At 43.2% G+C, this 23316-nt stretch overlaps 1 long non-coding RNA gene across 1 annotated transcript in view; it reads left to right on the forward strand.

Moving 5' to 3' along the window:
* The first annotated feature begins 30 nt into the window (after window positions 1-30).
* LOC308564222 overlaps window positions 31-23316 on the forward strand; it is a 128193-nt gene continuing 104907 nt past the window's right edge. The window contains exons 1-2 of the long non-coding RNA XR_013999908.1: window positions 31-129; window positions 4534-4683. This is a non-coding gene — a long non-coding RNA (uncharacterized lncRNA). The remainder of the gene's footprint in view (window positions 130-4533; window positions 4684-23316) is intronic.

Consider the following 23316-nt stretch of genomic DNA (forward strand, 5'->3'; position numbering starts at 1 on the left):
GGACACCGTACGTGACGTCGTGGCGTTGCCGACTCGCGGTGACGTGACGGTCGAGGCCTGAGGAGGAGGGCTGGCGGCTCGCGCTGCGCTCCGACCTGGGGACGCGCCCTGTGGGAAAGTTGGCTGAAGGTAGTGACCGCGGCGGAGGGTGCCCGTCCTCGTGGGGAAGGGCCGCTGGGCCCCGAGAAGCGCAGCCGAGCTGGCGGCTGTGAATTGTTTTGTTTGCGCTTGGCGGGTATTGGGCGCTTAACAAGGATTTGATAAATGAATGTGCTACTTCCTTATGACACAAGTGCGCTGATTGCGCCCCGAGTCCGGTTAGGTAATGTCCTTTCCCCGCAGGACGTAGTCAGCAGTTTTGTCTGCCTCACACGTCAGCGTTTTCCCAAGCATGATTTTCACAACTTTAAAAGTCATTTTTTGCCAGTTGCACAAAGGGAGTTTAAAAAAAAAACAAAACCTTTGAAAACGTCGTGGACCATTCTGTTTGACGAGCTGCGATATTTTCTGAAACCTCGAGATAAACCAGGCTTTTGGTCTGCAGCTGTGTGTTCACCGCTTTTCATCTTCAAAACCGCGCAGCACGTTTTATCTCCCACCGAGGCAGAAAGGGAGGAACAGAAGCACAACAGCGCCCTCAGCCCTAGGAATAACCCCCTTACCCGCGGCCCTGTGCTTCGTCGTCACCCCAGGGAGCCGCCCTTTCGGTGGTTCCTGCTGAGTGTGGGTGCTGTGCCCCTCAGTCTGCGGGAGGAGTTGGGCTCAGCCCCCCGGGAGGGCCGAGGGTGTAGACTGTGCCATCCCTGCGCTAGGGGGCGTGTGACTGGGATCCGGAGAGACTGAGTTACCCACAGCCACCCAGCTGGCCGCAGAGCCCTGGGCCGGGCCCACACCAGGCTGGCGCTGAGCTGGGCACAGCCCTCCTCAGAGGGCGCCCGGGAGGACCCACCGACACCCCGCGCTGCACAGCGAGGCTGGGACTCGGGGAAGTGCCTTGGACAGCGCCAAGAATCCTTTTTCCTACTTCCCAGTTTTGCCTAGAGGCTAAAGAGTTTCCTTTTGCCTTCAACGGGCTTCTGGTTTTGTGCACTATCAACCCAGAGCTGTGCTTCCTAAGAGAGAAATAACCAACGCCAAGGCCTGAATCTGCAGAAATAAGATGCATAGTGAAAGTGGCTCTGTATGCAAGATGCTCGTAGCTAGTGAATGTGACTGTTTCCCCCCACGTCTAACTGGACAGTTATTTAGGTATTGTATAGCAGTAGCTTGTATGTCTTTCAATGGATTGGATAAAAAAAAAAAAATCATGAGGGAAAAAGTAATTATGGCTTAGTATTATGGTCTAATAGTACCTGGAAGCTCAAATGTGTAAAAGAGGAGCATAAGTCCTAGCACACGTTCCTTCTTCAGAGAACCAAAAAGACAATGATATTTATTATGTTGTAATATGATCCATATTAGTGCTACTAAAAGGTGACAGGGGAGGGCTTTCACCCTTCCCCCCTCCAAACTCTGTTACAGCCCAAGTAAACCATCCCAAATAACTGAACCATCTAAGTTAAAATAGGTTTTGCTGTTGAAATATATCTTTAGGCAAGGTCCCTCATCCTCCATTTCCAACCAGAATGCTACCCCTAGAGCCCTATTTAGAAATTTTTGAGCTACCCATCTTTCTATATATAATTAATGAATAATCATACAAAAAGCCTCTACAACTAGGGGAGCAGTGAAGCAGATGGTTAAGAGCTTGGGATCTGAGATCAGAGCTGTTGTAAGTATTGTCTCTGCTTATGAGACTTCTGGCAGTACTTCGCCGTGCCTCAGTTTCCTCAGCTGCAAAATGCAAACAGAGTAATTTCTCATAGGGTTCCTGTGGGGAGGGAGGGCAGAGTGGACTGGAGCTGTGTGAAGAGAATCTAGGGTCTAGTGGACTCTGGAGGTAGAGCTCAGTGGGCACCCCTCTGGATTCCTGTGCTGAGTCATTCCCCCATACTGTAGAGGCAGACATTTATCTTCCAAGAAGCTTTTGCCTAAGGGGGAAGCAATTGCCCCACCATGCTGGAAAACCTATAGCCCTACCCAGTGGAGTTTCTACAGCCTAAGGCACATTAAGATAATCAGATTAATCAGGTAGAGGCAGACTTCAGAGTATTTTGAATCTTTGCCTCATCTGCTTCTGGACACAGGCCTTGGAAAAGCAGACTTTGGTGTGCATCTTGGTCCTACCCAAACACACCAAGCCCCAAGAGAGGGGCCCTCGAGCTGTGGGTTGTTGGCAACTCCTAGCAGGGTGCTCAAGGCCAGTCACAAACAGTGTCTGACATTGGCCTGCACCAGAGACCTTCCAAAAAGACTGAGAGTCCTAGTGGGCCTACCTAATACATGGAAACAAACCCAAATGGGCAGCCAAAATGGGGAGACAAAGCCCCAAATGAAAGAACAAGAGAAGTCTCCAGAAGAAGAGCTAAATGAAATGGAGATAAGCAATCTATCAGATATAGAGTTTAGAATACTGATTGTAAGGATGCTCGACAGCACGAAAAAAGATATAGAGACTATGAAGAATGACCAGTCAGAAATTAAGAATGACATAGCAGAAATAAAGAATACATTGGAAGGAATAAACAGCAGATTAGAGAAAGCTGAGGATCGGATCAGCGAATTAGAAGACAGGGTAGAAAAAAATCATTCAATCAGAGATTCAAAAGGAAAAAACAATTAAAAAACAGGAGGACATTATAAGGGAACTGTGGAACAACATGAAATGTAACAATATTTGCATCATAGGAGTGCCAGAGGAGGTCAAAAGTAAGCAAGAGTTAGTGAGCCTGTTTGAAGAAATAATGGCAAAAAACTTCCCTAACCTGGTGAAGGAAAAAACATCACACAAGTTCAGGAGGCATAGAGTGTCCTAAGCAAGAAGAATCCAAAGAGGCCCATGCCCAGGCACATCGTAATTAAAACACCAAAAATTCAAGGCAAAAAATATTAAGGCAGCAAGAGAAAAGCAATCTGTTACCTACAAAGGAGCTTTCATAAGGCTGTCAGCTGACTTTTCATCAGAAACTACAGGCCAGAAGGGAATGGCATGAAGTATTCAAAGTAATGCAAAGCAAGGATTTGAAACTAAGACTACTCTATCCAGCAAGACTATCATTCAAGATACATGGTGAAATAAAGAGTTTCCCAGACAAAAAAGGTCTAAAGGAGTATATCACCACCAAACAAGCATTGCAGAAAATGTTAAAGGACTGCTGTAATAATAAGAAGAAATAGAGAAACAAAGGCATAAAGAATTAAAATGGCAGTGAATAAGGACTTATCAATAATAACCTTCAGGACGTTAAGGGAGACATCAACAGCAATACAGTCACAGACATGGACTTTAACACTCACTGACTTTACTGGATAGATCTTCCAGACAAAAAGTCAACACAGAAACAGTGACTGTAAATGGCACACTAGATCAGATGGATTTGATATATACAGAACATTTCATCCCAAAGCTGCAGAATATACATTCCTCTCAAGTGCACATGGGTCATGCTCAAAGATAGACTACGTTAGGACACAAAACAAGTCTCCACAAGTTCAAGAACATTGAAATCATACCAACATCTCAGATCACAAGGGCATGAAATTAGAAATCAACTACAGTAAAAACGCTCAAAAACATTCAAACACATGGAGGCTAAATCGCATGTTCTTAAACAATGAATGGGTTACCAATAAGACCATAAAAGAAATAAAAAACTTCCTGGAAACATGAAAATGAACACACAACAACCCCAAATCTATGAGACAGTGAAAGCAGTCCCAACAGGGAAGTTCATAGCACTGCAGGCCTACCTCAAAAAGCAGGAAAAATTTTTAGTGAACTATCTAACCATACAACTTAAGGAATTAGAAAGCTCCCCTGTGAAGCTGTCTGGACTAGGACTTTTGTTTCCTGGGAGTTATTTTATTACTGCTTCGATTTCATCAGTTGTTACTAGCCTATTCAGGTTTTCTGATTCTTCCTGATTCAATTTTACATGATCTCACTCACATGTGAAATCTAATAAAATAGACTGAGGAACAAAATAGATCCAGAGACATAGAAGCATGGAACAGACTGATGAATCTCGGTGGGAAGGTGGGGGTGGGGGAGTGGGTGGGGAGAGATTAATCAAAGAATTTATATGCATATGTGCATAACTCATGGACACAGACAATAGTGTGATGAAGGCCTGGAGGGGGATGGATGTGAGGTGGCAGGGATCAATGGGGAAAAAAAGGGAGTATATCTGTAATACTTTCAACAATAAAGATACATTTTAAAAAAACAAAAAAAGAAATGGTGGCTCTAATCTCAATTTTTGTAACCACACAGGAATAACAGAAGGAACAACAATGACTAATAAACTTCTTAAACTATGCACCTATTTATAATTCCAATAAATATCAGAACTCAGGGAACCTTCTGGCTACATCACAATTGTCGTTATTATTGGGAAGCTTTTTCCTCATTCTCTCTCTATTAATGTATTTCAGAAATGTATTATGTGCTGCTTCGGAGCTGGAGCTGAGGGCTTGTTGATAACCTTCCATTTACCAAGATTACAACAAATTATATTTAACTGCACTAGTATGTGAATGATCTGATGTTGAACATGGATGAGGAATATTGCTGTATAAACCACAGTGAGTTTAATTTCTTTTTATGTGGTTGCCTTAATCATTACAGACTTATCAATGTGCACTTGAGGGTACGTTACCTTTTGGTTGGAATATGGATGAACAGCACCCAACTAAGGTACTTCCAATTGGAATCTTGGTTCCTGGATATGTAAAGCTAGTTCTGTGAGCTAGTGTGATATGAATGGTTTAGAAAGCTCTAGTGGGTCCATACCTGGAGCTAATAGTTTATAGTTCTACTGATGCTCAAGGTAGGCAATAGCCCTGAAAGAACATCATTAGGATACAATATATATTTTTTTCATATCCTCCTGGGACTCATGATTGTATAAGCAGTAAGCCAATAGATTTCTCAAAGAGAGGAATCACATCTCCCACCATTAGCCTGTGTTCCTTCCATGTTGGTGCTCTGCACCTCAAAAGCAACAGTTGTGTGTGACCTAAGGCCCAAAATAAAGAGTCCCCAGGGGGAAGAAATTTCTAGTTCTTTGGAGCATCATAAAACACACAACAAAAAGAATAAGAAGTAGGAACACAAGCCTACCATTTTCTTAAATCTTAGGCAGGGTCATTAGTTAATTTCCTACAGAGGAAGATATATTTTGAAGTTGTATCTTGACAACTTGGTCATAATTTGATGGAATTTAGATGTAGTCAACAGTGCACTTTGATGGTTTTAGTGCCTGTGTCGTGGTGGATCAGTGCAGATGGACAGCAGCACTCTCAATGATGATGACTCCCTCTGGAGCCATATATTACCCAGACCCACCTCAGAATATCTCCCTGAGCACATCTGCCTGTGGTTTGGTTACTGCTATACGTGCAACTCTCAGTATTTTTTTGCATTTATACTTATACTTTATTCTACTTACTAGTATGCTGCTTTGTAAGTAGTTCTTTAGTTATTTCATGTGTGACTTCTGTCTCTCAACTTTGTCACATGCTATTTGGGATCCAGGACATATACTTACAATTTCATCTCTGACTCCTTTGTTTTTAGCCCGTATCAGATGATTGGCAAATGCCAGGTGGCTGTTTGAAATTTATTCCAACTACTAAGAATTATTGTCCTTAGTCCAGGCTCCTATGATGCAAGTGCTTCTTTTGAAAATAGCTTTTGTGTTTATTTAAGAGTTTGGGTCACTCTGTTTAAGGATCAGGGTCACTCTCAGAATGGGTGAGGCACTGCAGAGTTCATTTCTCTTTGTCATTGGTGTCATCTTTCCTAGCTACCTTCTCCACACTATTTCTTTAACTAGCAAAGAAATATAAAACCACACTAATGTCTCTGGGCCATTCTCAAGTCACTTAGTTTAACATGTTTTGACATCTGGGGGGATTTTGATATCAACCCTTTTTCTTCTTAAAAATTATCTTGAGAAACTTGGCCTGTTCTCCTTCATGTGAACATGAGGACTGACTGGTCTGTAAAATTCCACAAATAACCTTTGTGACATTTTCATTGGAGTTGCATTGCATTTATAGATCAATGTATTGTTTTTCCATTTTGAACATGGTATATCTTTCTACTTACTACTTCTCTTATATTTGTTAATTAGGTTTCATAATTTTCTCAGAAAAGACAAATTAACATCGTTTGTGATATTTTCCCAAGTTATACTTTAATTGTGCTGCTATTGAAAATTGGGTCATCTAAAAATAATATTTTAAATTATTTGTTGCCAGTTTAGTCACACTAGTTTTGTAGTTTCACCTTGTATTTGGAAACCTTGATAACTGTTCTGATTACTTGTAAATAATTAAAAACAACAATTTAAAAACCCCAACAAAACAAAGAAATAATCCCCAAACAAAGAAGTACTAATTATTTCACTCTAATATTCTTCAACTTTCACTAGCTTCCCACTTTCTGGAGTGTTTAGGGTCCCCAGTATGATTCTAAAGGCACTCCACAATCTGACTGTGGCTGACTTTTCAAGGCTTCCTTCATACTGCCCTTTCCCCTTGTTCTTGCAGATCCATGAGTGTGTACTCCTCTGTAACCACTCACATAGTTCTCTCAGCCTGCAATGCTCTTACTCTTCCTTTGTGTGAGGGAATTTTCAGCTCTGTATTGTGACATCCAGAAGTCTTCCTAGATTTCCTCAGGTGGAATCAATGTGTCATTCTATTGTGCACCCTTAATCTCCATTATTAATATAAAAACCAAATTCTTTGTATTTATATTTTACATTTTTGGGGTAAATAATGGTCATATAATATTGAAGTTAGAAACAGAGGTGATTACAGCAACACAATGTAGGATTTAAAAACATCAGCTTCTAGGCTTGAATTAACCTAGGCTTGAATCCAGGTCAACCACTTTGTAACCTTGCGGAAGTTACTTAACATCTCTGAGCTTCAGTTTTCTCATGAAAATGGGATTGCTTTGAGGATTAAAGGAGATGATTAATGTAAAATGTTTACCCTGATACCTGCCACATGGGAATTGCTCATTAAGGTTGGCTACTATGATGGTAGATGCTCAGTTTGTGTTTGTTGAATAAATCGATTCCTAGTTTGCAGATAAAGATACTGGGAGGGCAAAGAAAAGAGACTTACCCAAGGCCACACCTTCAGTTTAGGGCAGATCTGTAACTAACAACTTTGTGTGCTAGCAAACAAACCAGAGCTCTTTCTCCTTTATGAACATGTGGTGAGGGGAAGTTATCTGCTTACTAGACTGCTCCCTGAGGACAAGGACCTTGTCTGATTCATCCTTGTCTGCCCCTTGCCTGTAAGCATAGTGCCTTGCTTATGTTAGATCTCAATAAATATTGAATGCAATGTAACTTAAATTCCCATCAGAAACAAAAGTAACAAATTTTCTTTAACCAGAGGGTAGATTTTTAAAAAATATATTTTTATTGATTTCAGAGAGAGGAAGGGAGAGGGGGAGAGAGAGAGAGAAACATCAATGATGAGAGAGAGTCATTGATCTCCTGCCTCCTACATGCCCCCTATTGGGGATCAAGCCCAAAATCCAGGCATGTGCCCTGACCAGGAATCCAACCATGACCTCCTGGTTCATAGGTCGACGCTTAACCACTGAGCCATGCTGGCCAGGTCAGAACATACATTTGACTGCAGAATTTTACTAAGCTCCAAGTATGGCACATGATCTCAAGTGACATTAATAAGGAAAAGTTTAATTTGAATGTTATTGTATTTTTAGGCGACACAAACTACAAGCCACTTAAGCATCAAGATTTCTAGATAGATAAAAGTAAACATTTCATATACTGCCAAGAGAAAATGATGAGAAATTCAGACACATTATTTTTAACCTGTTTTTGTACCAATGGCATTAATCTTTGGTTCAAAATTTAATTATGAAAGATAAGATAGTATTGCTTTTGTAGAAGTACTGGAATTTGACAACTTTTTGTCACGAAAGTTAATTAGAACTCTGTGAGAGCAAGCAACTGAGTCACAGGCAGTAAATCTGTTTTCAAAAATGTAAAAAGGGATGAATTGTCATACCATTGTTTTTCATCTTAAAATATGTAGAGAGCTATTCATCTTTTTAGTAGCTTGCTTGGGAAATTACAGAATGTCTCTTATGCCATAATGAAGATTTTTAAATTTTTCATATAAATTATAAATAGAAATATGCATAAATAATTTAGAATAGAATAGTAAACTAGATCAGCAATTTTTCAACCTTTTTCATCTCATGGCACACATAAACAAACTACTAAAGTTCTGCAGCACACTAAAAAATATATTTTTTGCCAATCTGACAAAAAAATAGGATAGGTATAGTTTTGGTTCATTCATGCCAGATGGCTGTTGTTGTGATGACTATTGTCATTTTTCTATTTGACAATCTAAGGGAAAAGAGGGCAGTGCTTCTGACTAAACAGTCAGGTATTGCATGTTTTAAAAACTCTTGCAGCTCACCGGTTGAAAATCACTGAACTAGATGCATAGAGGTATGTTATTACTATCAAATCATAGTATGAGTTCTTTCAGAATTTATCTTTATGCTCAGAAATGGCTCATTATTTGCTTGCCCGTGTTCCATGTTCAGGGATATAAAAGAGAAATAGTGCTCGAACATTGCTGATCACATCTCAAGACATCACTTGCTTTTACCAAACTGCTTTAAGAAAAGAATGAGAATACTGCATGGGAAATGACATAAGGTTCTAACTCTACAGCCCCTTTCCCACTAATGAACTGCACATTTTATATCAGGAGATGTGCACATTTCTTTTCTAAACACTGGAGGAAAAGAAAAGAAAACATGTGGTCCCTTTGATGAATAGCAAATACCTACTACCTTTCTAGTGTTGGCACACCAAGATCCAATTATCTCCCGCATTTCTTAACAGTTTTTACAAACTACTTGTGTATTCAAGGAGAAATAAAAGAAAAAATCGAAATAAAAAAAAAGAACAAGTGAAGCTGCAGTCCAGATGCTTTTAAATACCTAAATAATGTCACTGTGAAGAAAAAGCACACCGCAAGAGATGCAGTTCAGATTCTCACTTGGTCTAGGGCGGCTTGTATACTGTCCAGCGCGGTGTGCCAAGTGCTTGTTAAAATTAATTATCATACAGCAGCTTTCACTCTCTAAGTAGAACTTGCAGAATGTGCTCGGAGTGGAGAAATGCAAATTGGCTTATGAGGTAATTTTATACTCCAGGGACAGATTTTTTTTTCCATTTCATATTACTTCATGTTGGAAAAAGTTCATTATTATTTATAAAGCAGAACAAGCCCCAAAGCCAATCCATTTCCAACCTCATTGTCACTTTCTGCATTCCAAAAACCAGTGAAATCTCAAATGAGTAGGCTAATTCTTTCCTTACGTAGCCATAAAGCTTGCTTGGGGTGTTACTAACTTAGGTGACAGCACTGTATTCAAAACAGTTTTTATTCTCCAGGGACAGTATTCAAATGCCTTATTTACGTGCAGCCATAACTCTGGTGGGAGAGAATTTGGCTTGTCTTTTATCACTACAGCACTAAATTGTTTCTTGGAACACTTTGGTTCTACAATAACGGGGCCTATGGAAGTACCTCAGTGCATGCTTAGCAGACAATTATTATCCTGCTTATCATTTTATGTGTTTAAGATGCTGTTGAAAATGTTATTTTTCAAGTGAATTTGGTCAAGTAGATGATTAAATAGTACATTTAGTATATGTTGTAATATCATATTTTGCAATTAATCTACATATTGTTACCTAATTATTTTAAATGTAAAAGTTATAAAAGTTTGTTTAGAACCAAACTAACAACAACAACAACAAAATGATATTCAGTCCCCTTCTCCACCCCAACCCCCCACATCCTAACTCCAAGCTAATGTAAGGCAGAATGATTCTTCTGGAGCGACCGCTTTCACTCTCCTGAGATGAGTATGTCTTGTCTGCTGGGCTCCGAGGCTACCAGTAGAACCAGTCGGTTGAAGATAGGAGATTTTCCAGCTCAACCTTAAGAACTTCTTGGCAGTTATAGCTGCATCAAGATGACAACAGCAGTCGTTTCTGTGGGTAAAGGGTCAAGGATGGCTAGCTGTGCCAAAGAGGCCATTGAGTTGTTAGAGGGGCGGTTCCAATCCTAAGAGTTGTGACTAATGATTCCTTCAGGGCTGTGTTCCCTCTTCATCACTGGCTCCTTAAGAGCATTTATAAAATGAAGCCTCTTTGTAGGTGTTGGACAGGAAAGGAAACTTGCAATTCTGATTCTGGCCAGCCCATGCAGGGAAGTTGTCTGTGAAAGCTGACAAAGAGAAAAGCTTCCTGAGATGGTTACAATTTTCAATTAGAAAGGAATAAAATAAAGAAGTGAGACTTTTTTTTAAATTGTGAGTTTCAATCCAACTCTTATTTCTGTGTATACTATTTTTATTTTAAGGAAGTATTAAGGTGACCAGGAAAAACTAATTTTGCAAGGCTATTGACTTTCTGATAATTGAATAGAAATGAATAGAAATAATATAGAAATGATGGGTCATGTCCTTCCTACATTTCACTCCACCCTTCTAGAAAATCAATAAAATGAGAGCAGTTCTAAAAAAAAATCTTTTTCTACAGAAAAAGTTCTGTAGAAGACCCTTTGTGGAAAAAATTTCTAAGACCCATTTTATTTTATTTTTAAATACATCTTTATTGATTTCAGAGAGAGAAAGGGAGAGGGGGAGAGAGATAGAAACATCAATGATGAGAGTCATTGATCGGCTGCCTCCTGCAGGCATGTGCCCTGACCGGAAATTGAACCGAGATCTTCTGGATTCTAGGTCGATGCTCAACCGCTGAGTCACGCCCGGCAGGGCTAAGACCCACTTTACTTCCTCTGAAGCCTTTCTGGAGTAGTTAAATGGAACTTTTTCCCCTTCTGATCTAGAGCATTTTTTCCTTCGGTATTTATTTAGTACTATTCTGCACTATTGAAATTTATCTTTTTATTCCTGTATTCTGTCTTTGCTAAGATCATAGCCCTGCTAGGCCCCGAGGGAGGGAGGTACAAAGGCAAAGGGGGGAATTTATTTTATTTTATTATTATAATTTTTTAAAATTTATCTTTACTGATTTCAGAGAGAGGAAAGGAGAGGGAGAGAGAGAGATAGAAACATCAATGATGAGAGTCATTGATCGAGCCCACAACCCGGGCATGTGCCCTGACCAGGAATCGAACGCCGATCGCCTGGATCCCAGGTCGACGCTCAACCGCTGAGCTACACCTGGCCGGGCGGGAATTTACTTTAATACAACCTATGAACCATGAGTTCCCTTCTTCCCCCACTGCCACCAGCCAATGTAAAATACTATGTTTAGCATATAGATGCCAAAAATACTCATTGTAAATGGTTTAAAAGTGTAAGTACTGTAGTACTGAACCTGGGGCTTTCTACATAGCAAGTAATTAATAAATATATCTTATGTTTAATTTTATGAATAGGTAACACATTCACATGTTAAGGTGCTGTGGTTCTTCGGTGTCTTCTGTGGTTCCATATAAATTTCTGGAATATTTGTTCCAGTTCTGTGAAGTACACCATTGGTACCTTCACAGGAATTACATTGCTTTGGGCAGTATGGACATCTTAATGATGTTCATTCTTCCTATCCATGGACAGGGCATATGCTTCCACTTATATATGTATCTTCCTCAACTTCTTTCTTCATTGTCTTATAATTTTCAAAGTACAGGTGTTTTACATGCTTTGTTAAATTTATGCCAAAATTATTTATTTATTTTGATTCAATTTTAAATGGGATTGTTTTCTTAGTTTCCCCTTCTGAAAGTTCATTATAGGTCATATAAATGCAACTGATTTCTGGATATTTATTTTGGATCCTGCTGCTTCACTAAATTCAGTTATCAGTAGTAGTAGTTTTTTGATAGAATCTTAGGGTGTTCTACATACAGTACCATGCATGTCTGCCTGATGAAATCACATGTATGTGGTCTAACAGGGGAGATCCTGGATGCAGACAATTGGCCCATGTGTCTCATATGAAAGGACCCCTGAGGTCTTTATGTGTCAGCACCCAGAGACCCCTGCACCCACTTTAGCAGCTGCTCAGCTTGCCTCGTCCATGTAGACCAGGATTCGTGGATCCCATCCCCTCTCCTTGGACATTAGTGTTTTATTCATTTCCTGACTGTTTCATCAGTGCTCTGATGGGTAGTCTCAAAATTACATTTTGAACAATTGTGCAAGAATTTCTGTGGGTGACCTCCTGGGCAAGCACTGCCAGGTACACAGGGGGCACCTGTGGACCTCTGACGGATCCTGCACACTGTCCTCGCAGAGCAGGGGCCTCACCCCTGTCTCTCCAGGGACCTGCTGGGGCCTCTGCTGCCTCACATTGTCCCCAGGGCTGGTCACCACCAGACCAGAGGCCTGCCAGTCTGATGGTGAAGGTGCTCTCCCCCTAGTGCTGACAGTGGGTGTGTCCCCATCAGGGAGGTCGGGCCTCTCTCATGTGTACTGGTGTGTGCACTGCCTCTCATTGGAAGTGCATGTGTTTGCCCTCTGTCCCTTCAGAAAACACCGACTTTCCAGAGTTTTCTAATCCACAGGGATGTGAAACCTTTCTCTGGCCTTGGGTTGTGAGGAATGTTTTCCAGCTTGCAGTTTGTCTTTCCAGATTTCTGCACTTTTCTTGTTTTTGTTTTGGGGACAGGAAGAGCCAACCATTGCCTGACTGGCTCCTGGCCCTGGAGTCACCCTTAGCACAGAGACGTCTACCCTGAGGTTATGCTCACACTTACTCAGAGGGCTTCTTCTTTTTTGACATTTGATGTGTAATCTATCTAGGATTTCCCTTCCAAATAACAAAAATGCTATTTCAGATAAAAATAAAATACGTGAGCAGACACAACACGGGACCTATTGTAAGATTCCATTTATAGGGAATGTTCAGAACAGGTAAAGGAGCAGAGACAGAAAGCAGATCAGGGGTTGCCAGGGGCTGAGGAGTGGGAAGTGAGCACTCTTGGTGCAGGGTTTCCTTTTGGGTGATGGGACATCCTGCAACCAGATAGTGGTGATGCTTGCACAGCATCCTGAATGTACTTCATGCTCAGGAATGGCACCATTTAAAATACAAACAATTTTATTTATTACTCATTTATATTGTAGATAAATAAGGGCTAAAATCTTAAAAAAGAAAATAATAAAAGCAGCCCCCAAAAAACAACCCCAAAGAAGAAACATAAGAAAATACGAAACCAAAGTACACCTTGGAGAAAAACAAAACTCTACAATTGAATAAAGTAAGTCAAAAAGTTTAGTGAGTGTGTGTAAAGGCTCTTCTTTGAGTAGCCCTGGTGCCTCTTCCAGGGGCAGCTCCTCCTGTGTTGCAGGAACCAGGGCAGATTCCGAGGATGGTTCTTCAGCCACGGTTGGTGGGGCATCACTTATATCAGCAGATGGTGTACAGGCCAGCCCTGGCTCCTGAGCTGCAGCTGGAGCAGCTGCTGGAGGTGGCCTGACAGCTGGAGGTAGGCACCCCTCCAGCTCTGCATTGGGGTCCTCAGGGTGGACATCAGGTGTTATAGCAAGATCGGCCTCTACCTCCTGGGCTGGTGCTGGAGTTTGGAGAGAAGAAAAGATCACCCACATGCCTGCATGTCCATGTCTCCCCGCAAAGACAGAACACAGCCACAGCCCACGACCCACCACCAGGGGATACCCTCCCCACTGGCAGTCCAGCAGATGGGTGGTCTGAGGCTGGTGTTTGCTCCTGGCGAGCCTCTGGGGGTGCTCCCTTTGTGCCTGGCCCTACTCCCTCCCCATAAATTCACATGCACCTCCCCCACCCATCCCACCCCCACCCCCACCTCCCCCACCTTCTCACCCTTAGGCTCTGCCTCCTTGGGCTCCAGGGCACCCTGCCTGGTTTGTTTAACATCAGCACTGTGCTTCAGGTTGGAGTCAACATTTGTGAGCTGCCTGCTGAGTCTGAGCTCCTTCAGGGTGGGATGCTTGAGGACCCTGGGCAGCTTTGGCAGAGGAAACCTCCTGCGAGCCATGGGCCCTGGTTCCCCAGACCCCCAGGTGTCCACACTCACTTCAGGCCTGCTCTGGCCCTCAGTGGTGTGGCTCACCGGCCCCTCACAGGTGGACATGGGGCGGGGGTCTTTGTTGGCCAGCTGCAGCTCCTCCATGACCTGGGTTGATCTCTGTAATGACAGTGACCAGAGCCGGTTGAGAGGCCTCAAGCCGTGCCTGGCCCTAGTCACTGCTGCTTCTGCCCACTGGACCTTCTGCTCCCGGATCAGGCCCAGCCCTGTGTCTACACAGACCTCCTCCCAGGGGAAATGAGATTCACCTCCAGGGCTCGGGATAAACCTTGGGCAGAGGGGGCCGCCCACAGTCCACATCCACCCAGCCAGCCTCGACCTAGGGTGCGAACATGACAGGCCCGGCAGGCTTCTGACACCCCCACCTGCAACCTGTTTCTTCTCTAGGCAGGCCCTTCCCATAGGAACCCCCATTCTACACACACACACACAGAGGGAACATAGGGCTGGTTGAGGTGGGATCAGAGTGGTGGCCTGGCCCAAACAAAACCATTCTGGGCCTCCCTGTGTTACCTCTGTGTGCCGCCTTGAAAAGGGCCACAGTCGTCTGGGCTGAGTCCGGATGCCCTGGCGGCCTTGGCAGGACACACCCTCCCCACTGCCTCTTTTGAGGCCTCGGCCCCGGGACAGTGGCAGACAGCACGGAAACATGGTGTCCTCTCCAACGTCTCGGTCCAAGTGAGATGGGAAGGGGCAGTTACGGAGTGCGGCTGCCCGGTTACCAGGGTTCCAAGTTCTGTTGGGCTCCATCGTCAGGACGTGAGGTCACTGCAGTTTTCTGGAAGTGAGGTCACTGCTCCTGTCTGAGATGTTCGGGGCAGGGGACCCAGGGACCCAGGCAGCGACATCACGTCCTGACGATGGAGCCCAACAGAACTTGGAACCCTGGTAACCGGGCAGCCGCACTCCGTAACTGCCCCTTCCCATCTCACTTGGACCGAGACGTTGGAGAGGACACCATGTTTCCGTGCTGTCTGCCACTGTCCCGGGGCCGAGGCCTCAAAAGAGGCAGTGGGGAGGGTGTGTTCCGCCAAGGCCGCCAGGGCATCCGGACTCAGCCCAGACGACTGTGGCCCTTTTCAAGGCGGCACACAGAGGTAACACAGGGAGGCCCAGAATGGTTTTGTTTGGGCCAGGCCACCACTCTGATCCCACCTCAACCAGCCCTATGTTCCCTCTGTGTGTGTGTGTGTAGAATGGGGGTTCCTATGGGAAGGGCCTGCCTAGAGAAGAAACAGGTTGCAGGTGGGGGTGTCAGAAGCCTGCCGGGCCTGTCATGTTCGCACCCTAGGTCGAGGCTGGCTGGGTGGATGTGGACTGTGGGCGGCCCCCTCTGCCCAAGGTTTATCCCGAGCCCTGGAGGTGAATCTCATTTCCCCTGGGAGGAGGTCTGTGTAGACACAGGGCTGGGCCTGATCCGGGAGCAGAAGGTCCAGTGGGCAGAAGCAGCAGTGACTAGGGCCAGGCACGGCTTGAGGCCTCTCAACCGGCTCTGGTCACTGTCATTACAGAGATCAACCCAGGTCATGGAGGAGCTGCAGCTGGCCAACAAAGACCCCCGCCCCATGTCCACCTGTGAGGGGCCGGTGAGCCACACCACTGAGGGCCAGAGCAGGCCTGAAGTGAGTGTGGACACCTGGGGGTCTGGGGAACCAGGGCCCATGGCTCGCAGGAGGTTTCCTCTGCCAAAGCTGCCCAGGGTCCTCAAGCATCCCACCCTGAAGGAGCTCAGACTCAGCAGGCAGCTCACAAATGTTGACTCCAACCTGAAGCACAGTGCTGATGTTAAACAAACCAGGCAGGGTGCCCTGGAGCCCAAGGAGGCAGAGCCTAAGGGTGAGAAGGTGGGGGAGGTGGGGGTGGGGGTGGGATGGGTGGGGGAGGTGCATGTGAATTTATGGGGAGGGAGTAGGGCCAGGCACAAAGGGAGCACCCCCAGAGGCTCGCCAGGAGCAAACACCAGCCTCAGACCACCCATCTGCTGGACTGCCAGTGGGGAGGGTATCCCCTGGTGGTGGGTCGTGGGCTGTGGCTGTGTTCTGTCTTTGCGGGGAGACATGGACATGCAGGCATGTGGGTGATCTTTTCTTCTCTCCAAACTCCAGCACCAGCCCAGGAGGTAGAGGCCGATCTTGCTATAACACCTGATGTCCACCCTGAGGACCCCAATGCAGAGCTGGAGGGGTGCCTACCTCCAGCTGTCAGGCCACCTCCAGCAGCTGCTCCAGCTGCAGCTCAGGAGCCAGGGCTGGCCTGTACACCATCTGCTGATATAAGTGATGCCCCACCAACCGTGGCTGAAGAACCATCCTCGGAATCTGCCCTGGTTCCTGCAACACAGGAGGAGCTGCCCCTGGAAGAGGCACCAGGGCTACTCAAAGAAGAGCCTTTACACACACTCACTAAACTTTTTGACTTACTTTATTCAATTGTAGAGTTTTGTTTTTCTCCAAGGTGTACTTTGGTTTCGTATTTTCTTATGTTTCTTCTTTGGGGTTGTTTTTTGGGGGCTGCTTTTATTATTTTCTTTTTTAAGATTTTAGCCCTTATTTATCTACAATATAAATGAGTAATAAATAAAATTGTTTGTATTTTAAATGGTGCCATTCCTGAGCATGAAGTACATTCAGGATGCTGTGCAAGCATCACCACTATCTGGTTGCAGGATGTCCCATCACCCAAAAGGAAACCCTGCACCAAGAGTGCTCACTTCCCACTCCTCAGCCCCTGGCAACCCCTGATCTGCTTTCTGTCTCTGCTCCTTTACCTGTTCTGAACATTCCCTATAAATGGAATCTTACAATAGGTCCCGTGTTGTGTCTGCTCACGTATTTTATTTTTATCTGAAATAGCATTTTTGTTATTTGGAAGGGAAATCCTAGATAGATTACACATCAAATGTCAAAAAAGAAGAAGCCCTCTGAGTAAGTGTGAGCATAACCTCAGGGTAGACGTCTCTGTGCTAAGGGTGACTCCAGGGCCAGGAGCCAGTCAGGCAATGGTTGGCTCTTCCTGTCCCCAAAACAAAAACAAGAAAAGTGCAGAAATCTGGAAAGACAAACTGCAAGCTGGAAAACATTCCTCACAACCCAAGGCCAGAGAAAGGTTTCACATCCCTGTGGATTAGAAAACTCTGGAAAGTCGGTGTTTTCTGAAGGGACAGAGGGCAAACACATGCACTTCCAATGAGAGGCAGTGCACACACCAGTACACATGAGAGAGGCCCGACCTCCCTGATGGGGACACACCCACTGTCAGCACTAGGGGGAGAGCACCTTCACCATCAGACTGGCAGGCCTCTGGTCTGGTGGTGACCAGCCCTGGGGACAATGTGAGGCAGCAGAGGCCCCAGCAGGTCCCTGGAGAGACAGGGGTGAGGCCCCTGCTCTGCGAGGACAGTGTGCAGGATCCGTCAGAGGTCCACAGGTGCCCCCTGTGTACCTGGCAGTGCTTGCCCAGGAGGTCACCCACAGAAATTCTTGCACAATTGTTCAAAATGTAATTTTGAGACTACCCATCAGAGCACTGATGAAACAGTCAGGAAATGAATAAAACACTAATGTCCAAGGAGAGGGGATGGGATCCACGAATCCTGGTCTACATGGACGAGGCAAGCTGAGCAGCTGCTAAAGTGGGTGCAGGGGTCTCTGGGTGCTGACACATAAAGACCTCAGGGGTCCTTTCATATGAGACACATGGGCCAATTGTCTGCATCCAGGATCTCCCCTGTTAGACCACATACATGTGATTTCATCAGGCAGACATGCATGGTACTGTATGTAGAACACCCTAAGATTCTATCAAAAAACTACTACTACTGATAACTGAATTTAGTGAAGCAGCAGGATCCAAAATAAATATCCAGAAATCAGTTGCATTTATATGACCTATAATGAACTTTCAGAAGGGGAAACTAAGAAAACAATCCCATTTAAAATTGAATCAAAATAAATAAATAATTTTGGCATAAATTTAACAAAGCATGTAAAACACCTGTACTTTGAAAATTATAAGACAATGAAGAAAGAAGTTGAGGAAGATACATATATAAGTGGAAGCATATGCCCTGTCCATGGATAGGAAGAATGAACATCATTAAGATGTCCATACTGCCCAAAGCAATGTAATTCCTGTGAAGGTACCAATGGTGTACTTCACAGAACTGGAACAAATATTCCAGAAATTTATATGGAATCACAGAAGACACTGAAGAGCCACAGCAACTTGCAATGAATACACTGGAAAGTCTGGCTCCCACCCCGGTCCTCATCCACTCTATGCCTCTTACCCTCTGCAGGAAACCACTTTCTTCTATTCAATTTTTGTGTCTCTCTAGTACCTCTTTATATAAATGCAAGCAAATATAAATATGTACTCATATCACCTTCCTTTCTTAGACAAAAGGTCTCATACTCTGCAGCCAGTTTTACATACTTTTTACTCAACTCTCTGTGTTCCTTCTCTGGCAATACATGGAGGGCTTCTTCATTCTTTTTAAGGGCGGCAGAGTATTCCATTCTGTGGCTAAGCATAGTTTTAGAACCAGTCCTCTTTAGATGGACATGTCAGTTGCTTCCAGGTTGTTGCTATTGCAAATACTTCTGTGATGAAGAACCTGATACATACCTTGTATTATAAGTGTGCAGGTATATCCTTAAGATAAACCCCCAGAAGTAGGATTGCCAAGATAATTGGGTTTATAATTTTTAAAGATATTTTCAAATTTCCTCCATAGATGTATCATTTTCGCTCTCCTGGGAGTGTGTGAAGAGTCCAGATTTCCCCACAAATTTGCTAACCAAATGTTTAATTAAACTTTTGGATGTTTGCAAATTTGATAGGTGAGATATTCTAACTTAGTTTGCTATTCTCTTTGCATTGCTTTTATCACGACTCCAATTGAAATCTTATATGTGTAAGGATCATTTGTATTTTCTTTTTTCCCCCCATCTTATAGTTTGCCCATTTTTTTCTATTGGATTATTGGTCTTTCTTTCTTTCTTTTTTTTTTTCATTTCCAGCAGCGTGCTACATGTTATGGAGATTAGCCCTTTGTCTGTAGAATGAGCAAATTATTTCCCAGTATTTCGCCTTTTGGTTTTGCCTGAGTTTTTTTTTTAGTATTATTTTATGTAGTTAAATTTGGTTGATCTTTTCTTGTTTTATAACATCTGAATTATGAGTTAGTTGGACAGGTCTTTCCTACTCCAAGGTTATAAAAAGTTTTCTATATTTCCTATATAGTTCTTTTATATTTCAAATGGATCTGTGATCCATTTGGAGTTCATCCTGGTGTATAGTGTGAAGTGAGGAATCCAACTTCATATTTTTTTCCAGAAATTCTCCCAGTAGAAATACATAAATATGGATTGATTGTGAATAGCTGTGACCATATTAATTTCTAAACCAGTAGACCGATTTTGTTAATTCAGAGAAAACAACTAATCAAATCAGCAAAATAAGAAACAAACCAACAAACCAACACAAAACCAACACAAACCAAATCAACAGATTCTTTGTGTTTATCCCTAACCTCTATTTAATCTTCATGAAATGGTTTAAAAAGAGTTCTCTGTTAAACCTCAGTCGTAACTATGATATGCCTGGCACTGTGCTCGGTGCTTCACGTACGTTACCTCTCACCCGCCCAGTTCCATGCCAGGTAGGGTTTGTTTGTTTGTTGCTTTTTGTGGTGGCTAACTGTCACACAGTCTGGCTGGATTTCTTTCCGTGAAATCAGGTTACTAACTACTCATCACCAACTACCTCACACACCTACAGCTGCTAAGTACAAAACAGTTAAAGCTCTGCTACTTCTTTCCTTGCTTTAACACTTTTAAAAAGTCCCTTGCTCTGCACACTACGGTATCCAAAAGAGGTTGGTAGAAGGACCAAGAGGGGGCAGGGTCTGACCTCTTTCCATACACCCCACTGTTGTCTCCGTGAGAAGGCAAAGCAGTGCCCAAGAAGCCAGCGTATGTGAAGCAGGCCTTGCCAAAACACAACAAAAACAAAACACCTCAAAGTCCACGAAGCACCTTTAATCAAGATTTCTGATGGTTAGATAATGGTTTCTTGAGCTAGTACCAGATATTTTGCGAGAACCTGCCTCGAAGCAATTTTTATTTTAAAAATCTTTTAGCACAGAACTTTGCAAGCACGTCTTTTGCACACAAAAGGCAGGGGAAAACGAAAGGAAACATAACAAGAGGACCAATTGTTAGCGCAGGTGTGGCTGGTGTCTGTGGACATGGCACACTGGGGAGATGACTAGAAGACTCCATTTTCTGTTGCTATCATATTACTCTTAAAACTTGGTCATGCTGTTAGGTCCTAATGGTCTGTTAATTATCTTTAGGACTGAAAAAATGATAGTGCCACTAAAAAATAAAAGTTTAATTTTTCCCTTTAAGAAAACTTCAGCAGTAAGGGGCGGGGGGGGGGGGGCAAAGAGCTGTGCATTGTTACTTTTAAAATATATGTCTAAAGCATGCTAATTTTAATGACTGAGATTTAAGGTAGATTAAACATGTGGTGTGTACAAATCAGCATGGGCTTGAGCATGGCAACAGCAACACCTAATTTCTGAAACACTGTTCTGAGGGGATGGCGTCATCCGATGGAGACCCCCTCTTGACTCACCTCTCAGCAGCCTGTTTGGTAATTTAGAAATGTATGCACCAAAGGCTGTTTGAGCCTAGGGTGTGGGAGGGACAGACATCAGATGCTTTGAGCTTGTATTGGATTGTCTTTTCATCTAATGGCTTTGCTACCAAAGGGTGACAAGGGAAAGAGTATATTTAACATACATTGGGAAGATTCACACATGCCAAGTATCAGAATCACCTGGATTGCACCCGGGACCTTCCAAAGCAACAGCCAGCTTGGGGCTTGCCTAGGTCATACAGGCAGTCACGTTCCCCAAGTGTTTCATAAAATAATGTATTTCTTGCTTAAGATCATTTAAAATGAAGTTTTCAAGGTGCCTGCGTATGTCAGGTAGGTTTTATTAACCTCATTATAACTATGAGAAGCTGAGCCTCAGAGAAGCTTTGGGCTCATTATTAGAAAGTGTTGGAACAGACTTTTGAATCCAGGTACTCAAAGTCAAAGGTCTTTATATTTTCAGAAAGCAGTGAGCTACATTGTCTGAGATACATGCAAGGGAAATGAGGACGCCTGATAGAAAAATGATGATGGCTGGATACAGGCAAAACCACGATCAGCCTTGCTTTTGCTTACCAATGCTCTTGTATTCATAGAGTTACCTTGTAAAACTAAAAGATGTCCTTATACAGAGTACTACAGTCTCTTCCAAAAATTAATTTACTTCATTAAAATTGAAGATCTAATCTATCTATTTCACAAAAGTGAAATAATTTTTCCTTCACCAGGAATGTGCCGTCCAGGTCACACACTGGTTGACTTGAGAGTAAATAGAAAAAGTAAAATAATGTTGCTACTGACCAGGTAACTTGCTTTCTTATGCTTGAAGTGGGAAGGAGTATAAAGGAAATTATATGTAAAGTTATCATTACATATAATATAGTCTTCAGAATTTAAGTTCAAAGAATGGTATTTACTGGAATTTTCTTAAAGAGTTTCTTGACATAAAAAGGACTCAAGTTCTTGGCTTTGTGTCTTTGTTCTGGTGTTTTATTGGATTCTTTCTTAGATGCCTGAATTGTTCATGTATTTTCATAATGCATAAAGCTATTTATGTACTGTTTTAGCATAAGCCTTAAGTAAGAATGCATATTTTTGAAATTATTTGTTAATCCTCAAAGTCTCTGGAGCCCTTCTCTTCCCCCCGCTCCCCCCCCCCAATTAGGTTATGGCAGACCAGAAATGAAGGCACCTGTGGCAGTGAAACACACCTGGGAGGAGGGCGGGGGTCTTAGCCAGGCCTAATGGGAGGGGCATCCAGTGAGCAACCTGACCAAGTAGCCAAGGGAACAAAAGTAGGACCTTGAGTGAAATATGGACACAGCTCCTCAAGAAGCAGGCAGGTTATTTCAAATGTTTTAGGAACTTAAATCTGAGAACAGCATGCTTTTGTGGTCTAGTCTTTAGATGTGGAGACAGTCACTTCTGCTTGAAGTTCCTATGGGATTCTCTGTGTGCCGTTAAAATTTGCATTAATAGCATCCATTTGCAAGTTGCTTTTTCCCATTCCAACATTATGTTTTTGAGATATATCAGAATATTACTACATATTGTATGGGGGTATATAGAAGGAGAATAAAAATAGACAAATTATGCGTGACCCAGATACACACCAACTTTGGGAGAGGGAGGGGAATGGGATGCAGAGGGTGAGGGGGGAGCTTTAAATGTGGTCAGGTGGTGGTATTAGTAGCTTTACTTTTCTGTATGTTTGAAATATTTTATAGCTCTTTTAATTTTTATCTGAAATTGTGGTAAAATACACATAACAAATATTAACCATTTTTTTCTTTTTGTTTAAAATATTACAAATGTCCCTTTATCTCCCCAATGACCCATTCCACCCCGTCCCATCCACCTCCCCAGTCCCTCTCCCCACCATTGTCCATGTCCTTGGGTTGTGCATATATGCATATAAATTATTTCGTTACTCTCTCCCCCTCCACCCACCTGCCCTCCTCCATCCCTCTGACGTTCATCAGCCTCATCTATGCTTCCATGTCATTGAATCTATTCTGTTCATCAGTTTATTAAGTTCTTAAGATTTCACGTACAAGCGAGATCATGTGATGTTTGTCTTTCTCTGCCTGGCTTATTTCACTCAGCATAATTTTCTCCAGGTCCATCCATACTGTCCCAAAGGGTACGAGGTTCATCTTCTTTACAGCTGCGTAGTATTCCATGGTATAAATGTCCCACAGCTTTTTTATCCACTCATCTCCTGATGGGCACTTGGGCTGTTTCCAGATCTTAGCTATTGTGAACTGTGCTGCTATGAACATCGGGGTACATATATTCTTCCTTCTTTGATTACTTTCTCCCCCTCCACCTACCCACCCTCCTCCGTCCCTCTGACATTTGTTAGTCTGATCCATGCCTCCATGTCACTGAATCTATTCTGTTCATCAGTTTATTAAGTTCTTTATA

The sequence above is a fragment of the Miniopterus schreibersii genome (assembly GCF_964146895.1).
Source record: "Miniopterus schreibersii genome assembly, chromosome: 11".
NCBI lineage: Eukaryota > Metazoa > Chordata > Mammalia > Chiroptera > Miniopteridae > Miniopterus > Miniopterus schreibersii.